The sequence below is a fragment of the Pseudochaenichthys georgianus genome, chromosome 5 (genome assembly GCF_902827115.2).
Source record: "Pseudochaenichthys georgianus chromosome 5, fPseGeo1.2, whole genome shotgun sequence".
NCBI lineage: Eukaryota > Metazoa > Chordata > Actinopteri > Perciformes > Channichthyidae > Pseudochaenichthys > Pseudochaenichthys georgianus.
Window position 1 is genome coordinate 17,004,678 of NC_047507.1, and position 12,702 is coordinate 17,017,379.

Consider the following 12,702-nt stretch of genomic DNA (forward strand, 5'->3'; position numbering starts at 1 on the left):
TGGTCGAGCAGAGTGTGATTGACACTCTTTCATCATATTTCCGCCGTGTGCGCATGTTCAACGTGCTTCCAGGGTTTGTAATGCACCCTGAGATAAATGCTTCATTATTGCTGTTTGGGTGAGTGTGATTCAGCCAGCCGGTAGGTGCCTGTGGCGGCTTTGATGCTAGCAGTAACAGGGGTTAGTGTGATGGCTGTTAGTGTGCTGGCGACATTGATGGATCCCAGAGAGCAGGAAGTTGACAGCGATCGTGCTGGAGTAAAGGTTAGTGGCCAGTGGTGGATATCAGCAGACACTCAGACTGCACGACAGAGATGGGTTGATATTTTTGTATTTTGCACTCGTCCAGTGTAAACAAATCAAAACAGAGAATGTTTACCCATCAAAATATTTGCCTTTCAGAGTTGTTTCAGTATTCCCACTGAGCAATGTGCACTTTTAAATGGCAGGAGACTTCTAACGCAATGTTACACAGTTTTTTAAAGTATCTTCTGAATGTAATTTCACTAACTTTGAAAAACTATTTTGATTTACGCTTAAAATACATTTTAAGAGTTTATTCAGGGTTTAAGAGCGTAACAGGTAGGAGTATTTTCTCTCATATAGCCAAAACTTGGAGAGGTGTGATTTTTTCTACTCTACTTATATTTAATTCACTTTGCATATATTTTGGTAGTGATCATTCTCCTATTAAGGGACTGCAACTTTGTTTCTGTTTCCAATTACTCTGATTCTTGTTTTCTTGATACACTAATTTATCATATTTTATAAAATGCTAGAAAATAGTATCAGAAATTCATGAAGCCGAATTGCTACCATCAGATTGCTTGTTGTGTCTGACCAACAGTAACAAATATATATATATATATATATATATATTACATTTATTATGACATAAGACAAGAACAATTATCAAATACTGGTGAGCCTGAACTTTGAAATGTTTGGTATTTTTGCTTGAAAAAAGTGTCTGATTCAATCCTGCCAGTGGAGTAATTAAAATGTTAAGCTATGTTATTACTGTATGTATGGATTACATGTTATGGTGTCTCTTAGTTGCTTGTGGTAAAACGTGGATGTACTTAGCTGAATAATCTTGAGTAAACTAAGGTTGTGATGTTGACATGATGTTAAGTACTAATTGAGTCTACATGTTGCTGGAGTCTGCTCTCTGAGCCAAACCCAGTCAAGCCATTAGCACTAAATAGTATTACGTTCATCCCAGTTATGTCTCGTGCAGGATGCCCATATGGCTGTGTGCGTGTGTGTGCTGGCCTGACAGTGTGCGCAGAGCGGGTGTGGGAGAACATTTATCATGGCCCCAAACAGGAGTCGTCACAGGGTGTGCTAAATGGCCCAGCATGCCTAGAAAAGCCATTTTCTAAATGGATGCCTCTCTCTATACGTGTATCTGATAGAAATCTTCCCAGGGCTATGCCGGCTGGTAACAAGATTGCCTCCCTCTGCGCCCCCCTTCCTCTTCATGCACAGTTTATTCTCACAGACAAAAAAAAATGTAAAGTGTGTGCAAATTATTTTGGAGTTTGTCTTACATGGAAGGAGACAGGGAAGTACGTTTATTATAATGTGGTCTGTTCAGTTCCTCTTGTAGAGATTGCATTTTTTCTGACAAGCAAGGTAGGAGGTGAACTGAAAGGCCAAGACAGGGCCGCACAAAAATAGATGAATATGTTTGGAATTGGTCAACTTAAGAAACAACACATACAATGTTTTGATGTGTTTTACTTTGAGGCCTCTCAAAAATAAATAAAACTCAAGGTATTAAGGTTTGGTCAAGATGTTATTGTTCCCCGGGGGAGTGAAAGGAAGATGGAGGGTGAGTGATGTATCGGAGGAGTTGAAAGTTTCCAATGGAAGAGTGTGGTGATAGACAATGAGAGTGGGCGGCATTCAGAGCGGAGGAGGGAGGGGGGGCTTCGAGAGGGATAGGATGAAGTATGGCTTGACAATTGAGATGGATGTTCAGGCGGTTTTGTGTGTGTATATTTAGAGTCATACTTAAGATGGATGAAATGATCGAGAAGAAGGACGGGAATTTGTACATTTTAAATGTGAGCAGACGGATGCTGTTTATAGTCCTTATCCTATGTGTTACAGTACGTGGTGATGAGAGGCGGCGGTGGACACTGGCATTGTTTCCTTATCCTCAGGCTTATTCAGAACAGTTTTAATAGGCACACGTGAGCAGCGGCCTACACCCACACACTGTCATTACAGCGATTTGATGATTTATCAAAGATACAGGCAGATATTATTACTATGTACATATTTAGGCACCAGGTGGTCACATGTTCACTGTACCTACTGTAGCTTATTAATAATAATAAAAATGCTCTTCTTCCCATGGTAGAACATGTGTTCGGATAGTAAAAGTAGCAGATTCTTTTTGTCTTTTTAATGTGAAAAACAGAGGTTTTATCAGCTAAATCTACTGAAAGTTCTAAAAGTAAAACTACTCATTCTTGAGCAGAACAGCTCCTGTAACTGGTAAATGAATGTAATGAAACTATTACATTCCCACGTCAGTTGCATTTTACTGTTGTACTGTATCTGGTCAAAGTGGAGCTAGTTTAAACTATTTACCTTCTACAGGTGGTAGTTAGTCCAGTGGTTTCCAACATCCATCAGGTTCAGGCCTCCGCCATTACATTACATACAACATACATTTGAAGGGTCATGTGACGATTAAAGGTGTTCCGTGAGATATTGGATAAGATGACCTTTTTCGGCCATGACATTCGTTTAAAGGTGGGGTAGGTAAGTTTGAGAAACCGGCTCGAGATACACTTTTCGTTATATTCCATGGAATGCTCTTAACATCCCGATAGCAATGAATATCTTAAGTGCTTTGACAAAAAATCCATAAAAAAACGTCATCGGTGGAAGCCGTAGTACTGTAAAAAGCACGACCAATCATTTTAGCCGGCCCGGCTAAAATAACTGGATGGCCTACCTGCCTGTCAGCCTTCCATCTGTGCACAAACTTATCTCGTGCCCTCATTGGTCATGTGCTCGTTTGTGTGTGTTGGAGGAGGGGCTCTCTGAGGAAGTGGCAGATTTTTTCCTGCTGTGTATTTTCAAATTCTACCGCACTCGAGCTGGTTTCTCCAAAATGACCTACCCCACCTTTAAATGAATCACACTAAAGTTTAAAGGGGAAATCTCTTTTTGCTGGAACAACTAAAAGCCTCCTAGACATTTGAAACATGACATGCTGCTTTTATGTACAGGAGTCATAAGCCAGAAGGTCTTGGGACCTGTGGTTAATTTTTAACAATACATTTAAGTAGGATAAGAAAAATGAAGGAATGATCTGAAGTTTAACACAAGTGAAGCGTCATTTTCTACAGCATGATACGGCACAGATCAATTGTTTTGTTTGTTATTTCCATCAAAAGTTGTGGACAGTACCTCTTTTTTAGCTCCATCTCGGTTGCGTTTCCAAGAATGCAATGCAGAACCAATACTAGAAGGTGAAGGGAAAACACTGCAGACCATGGTTTGGTCAAGTATGTCATGTAATGTAATGTAATTCACAGGGTACTATCGTCACTAGAGCCTCACGATGCACTGGAGATTAGGCACCAAATGTTCTTCTAACTTGCAAAGAGCACAGCTTCAATTAAGCAGGCTTCTCATATGGCGATGCCATGCAACATACTGTATGTTGAACTCTTTCTAATTCATTTCAATAAGAAGAGTCTAATCAGCATGAATAATTGAGCCTGGTGCACATGACTGCTCCTGAACCCCCGCCTCAGACCGACACTCTGACGATCTGTCTGCCGAGCCTCCACACCCTCTGCTTCTGCTGTTGGCTGCTCTTGATTACTGGAAACCTGAGAATGATGCCCACCCAGATCAATATACCCACACATAAAGCAGGGAGGGATAGCCTGAGTGCATATTAACAGAGTTTTCATCTTTTACTCAACCAGGTATGTTTTTTTGCTCTTCCTCTTTCACTTTTGCCCTTCACTCTGTGTGGTCAACACACACCAGGCGGCCTGCCGACCTCCTGCTGGCTGCAGGTTTATCTCGCTTCAACACAGACCTCCTTACCTCCAGTGCTGCTAGTGTGCATGCTCGTGAATGTGTTTGTCTGCAGGGAGTATTTTTTTACATTTACTTCCCTGAAGCCTCTGGTTCAATTTGAACCCTTATGAATTGACGGATACGTTGTATGCATGCGGAACACAATTCCAAAATTCTCTCGTACTTCTGCAAACCTCCTCCTGCTTCTTAGAAAAAGAAGGTTGCTCTCGGCCAAAACAGCCAGCACCAACAAACGGATATCTCTACAAAGTGCACTGCTGGATTTACTCACTATCGCTGACTACAGTCATTTCCAATAATCTGTCTCAAATGCCCAGCGCTACACCAGATATCACCCCTGCTCTCACTCCACAAACCCCTCACTTTGTAGAGCTGATGTCAGCTTCACCCCCCTCTCAGTTAGCTGATCCATGAGTGATGATAGTGTAGGGGCTGATCAGGGCCATTTGTTTCGTGATTTAAAAGCCCCTTCCACGTGCAGACAGTTTACAGGAAGAGTTGAACGTCCCTCCTCCCAACACAAGAAGTTACCTTTAAAGGAGAGAGAGCTCCTTTCCCCCTCCCCGTTCACCCCCCCTCCCCTTCATCTTCTGGCCTGGACCTTACACAACAGCAGCTTGTTATCTGGCTGTGTGAAACATCACAGGCTATTTCTACCGGATAGATAGTTTACTCTACGGCTCCGGTTTCTCTCCTGCCGGCTCATCTTAAGTGTCCCTCTGTCATTGTGTAGCACACATTAACACATGGCTCGGTTTACCCTTATTGAGGTCTTTATGTTAACATTACTGAAACATAATTACTAGTATTTTAGCACATCTTCTGCAGTAAACCACCAACTAATACCAACAAAACAGTGTTGCCTTTTAGGGACTAAGGCTAGCGTAGCTGTTTACTTGTAGATACAGATTTTACAAAAAATAATGTGTGCATCTGTAACCTTTACAACCTGTTGTTGATCATGTGCATCAAGGCACTTGATATACATCTCTTGAAGCATAATTTCCACACAAACACTTAAATTATAACTGATTAAAATGTGTCAGATTATGCGGTTATTTGCTAGGTTAGGTCTGAGGTTGTTTGGAGAAAATAAAAACAAGTTTTAAAAAAGTGTCTTAATCCTGAGGTTTACAGCAGAAATATGACATTCATTTTACAAAGTAATCTAGCACCATATCCTTCCAAGATAACACCACTGTGTGTGTTTTTCGCAGAATTGCCTAACACAGTCTGAACATGACTCTTAAGAATAGTCAGCTCTAATTGTGATATGAGAACATCTGTCTAGCTTTCTATCCATTTGTCTGTTTTCATGATGGAACTGTCCAATAAACCTTGTTGCAAACTAATGCAGACTTCCCATGAGCCATTCGAAGAAACGGGTTGATCAGGGCCATGAGACCTTTGACATGGTCTGTTAGCTACAGTAGCAACTTTTTGTTACCCTTGCTCATATTTCTCTGTTTGTGTGTCAACTCTAGCTTTAACTGTATTCACCCCAAACAAAAACACAAACAAAATGACTGTGTTCATTTGAGGCTCATAATCCCAGTGGCAGTGGCGAGCGGTCAGGGCCCTCTAGGCAAATTTTTCATTAGTTTTACCGAAAAAACTTGATTTAATTGTATTTAAAATAACATTTCCAAAGAAATAAATCCTTCGAATCTGCCTGTTCAGTTTCTGTTTGAATGTGAAGGGTTAGTTTAACCGTTACATGAAAAAAGCTCGTCTGGCCCTCTCTGCGATTCACAGAGGGCCCGCTATAGTAAACTCAACGAGAGAGTAATGTCAAGTGACAGTCCAATTGACCAATCATATCTCCCCTCTAAATGGGAGGGCTTTATTATCGCGGACTTTATGACAGGTTCCGCCCGCTGCGCTGCCAAGTTTATGCATGTGATATATCAACGGGTCAAGCTAGGAATTAGATAATTAGCATACGTTCATTCACGATGGCTCACGTTAGTGATAGTGATGACATCGTTGCGAAACTACTAACTGAGTCTTTTTCAAGAATGAGTTACACGGATAAATTGGAGTTAATTACCAAAGGGCGACCAACACCACAGCTTATTTTGGTTCAAAAAACCAAACGGTTCGAGAGGCATTTTAATATCGGCAATTACGCCAGATACAACTGGATGACCGGATCAACCAGGGAACAAAAGCTGTACTGCTGGGATTGCTTGCTTTTTGGAGCGGACAGTGGGTCATGGGCCAAAGATGGATATTCTGATTTAGGAAGTTTATCCAAATCAGCACATCGCCATCAGAATGCTTCAGGTCACCTCAGAGCTACTATTCGGCTTAAAACATTTGGGGACACCAGGATAGAGCTCCAGCTGGATGAGCAACAACGCCGGGGTGTCATCATTCATAATGAAAAGGTGAAGAGGAACCGAGGAATTTTGAAACGCCTCATAAATTGTGTGGTGTACTTGGGCAAGCAGGAGTTGCCGTTCCGAGGTCACGATGAGAGTGTAACTTCATCAAACAAGGGGAATTACATAGAGTTGCTGGATTTAGTGGCAGAATATGACAGCGACCTGCACACACACCTCGCCACATCAACAGTCTTTACCGGCACATCTTCAAGGATTCAGAATGACCTGATCAGCGCTGTCGCAAGTGTAATGACGGATAGCATGAAAGAGTATTATTTACGTTAACGAGGTAAATAGGCTAAAAGAAAAACATGTTTTCCAAATGAACTACGCATCTCTTGAGTGACAATATGCCTGCGCTGCACCTCCAAGGTGCGCAATACATTATTGCGCAATCTATGTCTGTCTGTGTGTGTGCTGCGCGAGCCGAGATGATGTGTGTGTGTGCGTCGTCTTTTCATATTTAAGTTTGTAACAAGTAGAAGGCTGGTGTGTGCGTGTGTGTGTGTGTGTGTGTGTGTGTGTGTGTGTGTGTGTGTGTGTGTGTGTGTGTGTGTGTGTGTGTGTGTGTGTGTGTGTGTGTGTGTGTGTGTGTGTGTGTGTGTGTGTGTGTGTGTGTGTGCGCACGCGTTAATTTGCGTATTGCACCCTGGGCCGCTGTTTTGATATTCCGCTGAAGAAGTATACTATAGGCTGTGACGTAATAAAAAATTTTTCAAGGGAAGAGGGGGGTGGGGTCAGAGGGCCTAGGTAGAACGGCTCGCCACTGCCCAGTGGTAATCTGAACGTTATGCAGGTTAAGAGCTGGTCAGCATTACTCCAAGGCCCAGACTCCCCCGGGCTGACAGGAGAGCAGAAACGTATGCTATTTGTTTTTTTCACTTTTCTTTTATTGGTTTTCTGACACCGGGGAAGGTTACACGGATTCTTCAGCTCCCCGGGATGATGACCTGCCACTTGTGTGCGGTGTTTAAATAAATGAAAATACATATATCTGCAGAGTGCAGCCCTGCATGCAGATATCCCCGCGTTGGTGTTAGAAGGAATTACTTAAAAAAGCTTAGCAGTAAAAATGCGACGGTATAGAAAAAGTAGACTCAGATCATACATTGTCAGTGCCTTGTCTCCAGTTTATTCTGTTTGTTTTTTAATTTGTTTCCATAACTGTTACTGATATTTTGCCCAACACATACTGTAGAGAAGTTTTGTGGTGCTTAACCATCTCAAAACATACAGAGTTCTTTATTTAAATCTGCTAATCTTATAAAGACTGATATTTCTCAACGATCCCAAACAAATAATTGATGTAGATATGGTTCTGTTAATTTGCTAATATATCATATTTTATTTTGAAACTGTCAGAAAATGTCTGCTGCTAAATCTGTATATGATCTCTTTGGTCAAAAATAACATTAAATAGTATTGTGCAAACGTAAATGAAACATCACATCACAGTAAAGCCGGCTGCCTAAAATCAATAATGAAGGCTTTATAGACACAGTGCTACATGGTGCCTTGTGCTCGTTTTGTGTGCAGAGTGTAACATCTTCCCTGGACACATTTTAAAACATTTTGCAGTATATCACAGGACATGTGCTTGTTCATTCCAGTGAAGTGAATTACCAGGATGGAGCGGTAAAGGCCCACTGGAGGAAAACAACCCCTTTAGTGTCAGCACTGAACAAACGGAGATGGTCGGAGTGTCTGAATCTCGCTGACATTCGCTGTGGTGCATTTGGGGGTTGTGTTTGAATACCTAATTGTTGTTTGATCATCAAAGCAAACTAAAAGCAGATGCTTTCATGCTACTATGGAAGGAAAGAAAGCCTTGCACTTGTTTAAAGAAAGACAATATAGCATTATGTGTCAAAATAGGATTAGAGGTCTGCTAAAGCTCCAGCCCTGTCAGAGGAAGATGCTTTATTGTGCCTACGCTGCAAATCTTTTCTCCTTGTCTCTGTACACTTTTATTTGCAGAGCATGTGTGCGCAGGCTTGTGTAATTTTCAGTCGTCTTCTGTTTGATGTTTCAGAGAGCACATGACGTGTCTTTGGTACTATCTGTGCTTGACAGAGGAAAAAAAAGCAGGTACCGTTCCCCGAGTGGGTTGCACTGGTAATGTGGAGTGACGTGATGCCCTAGAAAATTCCAGGTGTGACTGTGAAGTGCTTTATTCATTCCACTGCAGAGGGAGTGCTTCTCTATGTGTGAAGTGGTAGGTGTGGCGTTTATTTTCCATTGTGAGCAAAATGTGTGTGTTTTTTTTTTTTACGACTGTTTGTGTGCGCATGTGAGAGAGTTAGGGTCTCCGAGGTTCTGTCCTCTTCTTCTTCTTCTTCTTCTCTTCCTCCTCCACCTGCACTGGTCTTTGTTTGCTTAGTCACACTTCTGAATAACTTTAATTGGCTTGCCTCAGCAGTGGGTGGTTTTCAAACGCCAAGGTACTCTGGAAGTCCTAGAAAAGCTTTTTCATGTTTGATCATGTAGGCAGTAAGGACTCTCTACTGCCATCCGAGAGAAGGGTCTTCAGAAACCACCTACATCTATTTAATTCTGCAGATAGTAATGTCTTCTGCCTTGTTCTCGGTAAAACCAGGAGGAGCAGCTCCCCCTCTCTCCACAGTCTATCCTCCCTCTTCTTTGGCTTCCAACTACACTCTCTACCTTGGCCCTTTTCCCGGGAGATCATTGTTTGATGGGATTTGTGCTCTACCACTACAATTGTTCGGTACACATAAAGCAGTGCATCTGCATTCATGCTCACATATATTTGCAAATATAAACGGTTCATCCATTCAGTATACCAACCCTATTCTCGAAATTAACATTTATATTAAACAGATTTTCAACAGCTGAAAAGTTGAGAAATATTTTTTTAAATAATAATAATGATTAGGATATTAATGGTCAGCCCCACTGCAAAATCTAACTTTTTTTGAAAGAACTGAATGTAGAACATACTGGTTAAAGTCACAATTAAAGCATGATTTAATGATTTCATTGTAATGTTTAAACATGCAAACCATTTGGTTAATGTTGAGGAAAATATTATGGTCTTGGGTTAAAAGTACATTTAAACACAAGACAGGCAGTGTAGTCCCTGAACCAGAGTGCCCCTTGTTTTCTGAACCTAACCACACACAGGACTCAGGATGTGAACTTCCACATCTACCTCCCTGCAAAATCACGTGTGGTACAAGATAAAAGCCCTTTACTTAAAGACAACAAAACACATTGCCAGTGAACATGCATTAATCCAGCCATTAACTGGGTTTCCCTCAAAACAGACCAAACTCAACTGGTTGTACAGAATCCTATTTTCAGTTGGAATACACATGTAATGCATACACGTACAGGAAATACTTTGTGAATTAATTCCAGTATTTATTGTACTGACACAATCCCAACTCATTAGACAAGGACATGTCACCCCGTTGCTCTTTCACCTTCCAAACTTGATAACCTAAAATACAACATTAATGCAGACGGGTAAACAATATTGGTGGAGCTAAAAGCAAGGTGTACGGAGAGCCTGAAACTCACCCTCACACGTTAGATCGATTAGAGCCAAAGAGAGCATCATTACCTTCTGTATGTGTTATTTCACAGTCAAATTGAAAGATAATGAAAAATGTTACCAATCCCCCAACCAATATTACAGTTGACTTTGTCACTGTTTATCACTTGTATACTCATCTACATGTAACTGTTAAGGAACGTTCCCTCGATCCAGCATGCTGTTAATGCTGCGGTGTTATTTTAATAATAGCTTCACATTCAAAAAGATTTAAAAGTGTGCTAACACAAAACAAATCAATGATTAATGGTTATATAAGCTCAATGTTTACATTCATGGCATAGTTGGCTCTGTATAATTGGCCAGACCTCTAACTTAACAGTTTGTAATCTGAAATCCAAGTACAGCGTTTGTTTATTTAGAATTCTGGCACTCAGACTGACTTCTTGTTTACTTTATTTGTCATTTTAGCTGTGGTGGTCCATTGCTTCAGTTATATATGACATTGATGTTTATATTAGCAATAGCTCTATAATTACTGTCACTCAGAATGCATTTGTAAATAACACAGTCAGTCTAATGAAGTCACGCTAAATGCATATTGAAATGAATAACTTTAAAGGTGTAATTTAGAAGACTGCGGAATTGTAGGAATGCGTAAATCAATCAAGGGTTGGTGATTTTTGTTGTTGTTGCTATTTTACCGACTACTGAGAACTGAAATAATCTGATATGTTCAAATTTCAGTCTGACTTTTATTGCTGTAAAGCTGCAGAATCTGCTTTACATAGGTATTGTGTGTGTAAGCCAGCAGTCTGTTTTTGCCTACAGGCAGCTTAGCTTGCATTGTCGTGTGGATGGCATGTGAGTGAGAATCCTGAAGGGAGCAATGGATTAAAGATTGGTGTTTTTGGCACTTTACAGTATGTGATACGAGCTGAGGTATATCCTGTGTTTGAATTCATGTGGTTGCCAGAGTTTTCCCTTGAGTTTTTCGGTGTTATGATTTCAACACTTGTCTATGCGCGCATGGCTGTGTATGTGGACACAGGAGTGTGTTTGTGTGAACTGTGGACCATCAGCCCATTTCACACACAGACGGACATCAAAGGCAGTTTGAATTAACCCTGCGTGTCGGGGCCACTCTGCATGCCATCCTCAATTTCACATCTCTGCCGCTCCAGCAGCACCAAACTTACACGTCCATTCATATTGAAATGAACGGATGGAGCTTTGCCATGCACCGAATCGCCATCCCGCGCTGAGAAAAGATAAAACATCAAAAGAGCAGAAATATTTCGATGTGTTTGTGGTGAAGCTGTGCGTGTCGTCGGAGGTGTAGTCGAAGGTGTTCTGTGTCTATGAGAAAGTGTGGGCAAAGTGCAGGTATCATTTTTTTTCTCATTAAAACAGGTCAATTGTGTTTCCATCACAGCCCTCTTGCAAAAGCCAGCTCCCCTTCTTCATGATTAGACACTGCAGAAATGATGTCATGGTCTCATACACACACACACACGCACACACACACGCACGCAGGTTCACACATCAAAGCATATGTGCCTCACCTCTTTTAACTCACTTTTAAATCCATAACAGGAAGTGGTGGCCTCACTAATGTTTGCGTATATGTCCAAAATGTGGTTTTAGATTGTTTTGACTGGATAACATTACCTTTCCCTTTACCTCCAAACACTCATTTTCACCTCATCCTGGCAGCTAATTTAATTTTATATTGTATTTATTGATCTGGCCAACTTCAATTTCCTGCAGCGGTATGATACTGTTGTACAATGAAAGCGATAATGTAGATGAACAGGCGGCGATGGCGATGCTGGAAATGGAGATGAAGGACGTGATGATGATCATTTCTGCGGGTGATTGTGATTACGATGAGTCGTACGCTGATTAGAGCGTTGTCTGGAGAAGGCTGGTCTCGCTTGCTGTGTAGGTGAAGCCATCAGCTGCACTGTGTATTTTTAATATCTACTAGCCATCAGTACACCGCCATGACAGCTAATCAGTAAACACATTCATATCTCATTAATCTGGCCTCTCCCCTCTCCTCCTCCCGATGGCCCCTTATTGTCTCTAGAGGTTGTTCAGTAATCTGGTGAGACCTTCCCTCATCCCACTGTGTTACCTTCACCCCCCCACACACACGCACACGCTCTTATGCTTAAAAGTACTATAGCAGGAAGTATTTTCTCATCGTTATTTAGAATATTTTTCCTCAGTCTATGAAAGTTGTCATTGACATCCAAATACACCTACAGTACGTACTGTATGCATGCACCCCGAGCACTCTAACTGCTGGGTGAGTTTATAACATTGACACATACATATCAGTTATATTAAACTACTTTAACAAGTGGATGATCTTTAGAAAAAAAAAACACCTAATATTTTAAAAGCTGTCTTTTTTTTATGTGAAAGATGTAATGTGTTTGTTATGTCTGGGATATGAGTGGGTGTATTTCCTCACATGCACACCCACGTAATGTTTGAGCAGGGCTTTTTAAGACTGAGCCACGCAAAAGAAAACACAATGGATGAAATGGTATTAAATAACTCCAGTACGCTGGAGGTCGATGCCATGCTTGAGGTTGACAGTTCATTCTTGACCTTGTAAAAATAGAATCTCAACTCAAGGTCAATCAATCAATCAATCAATGTTTATTTATATAGCCCAATATCACAAATGTTACATTTGTCTCAGTGGTC

The 12,702-nt window shown here is 41.2% G+C and overlaps 1 protein-coding gene across 2 annotated transcripts in view; it reads left to right on the plus strand.

The window, feature by feature from the left end:
• The window catches only part of cacna2d2a (calcium channel, voltage-dependent, alpha 2/delta subunit 2a), a 146,723-nt gene that overhangs the window by 6,089 nt on the left and 127,932 nt on the right, over positions 1-12,702 (plus strand). The window lies entirely within an intron of this gene.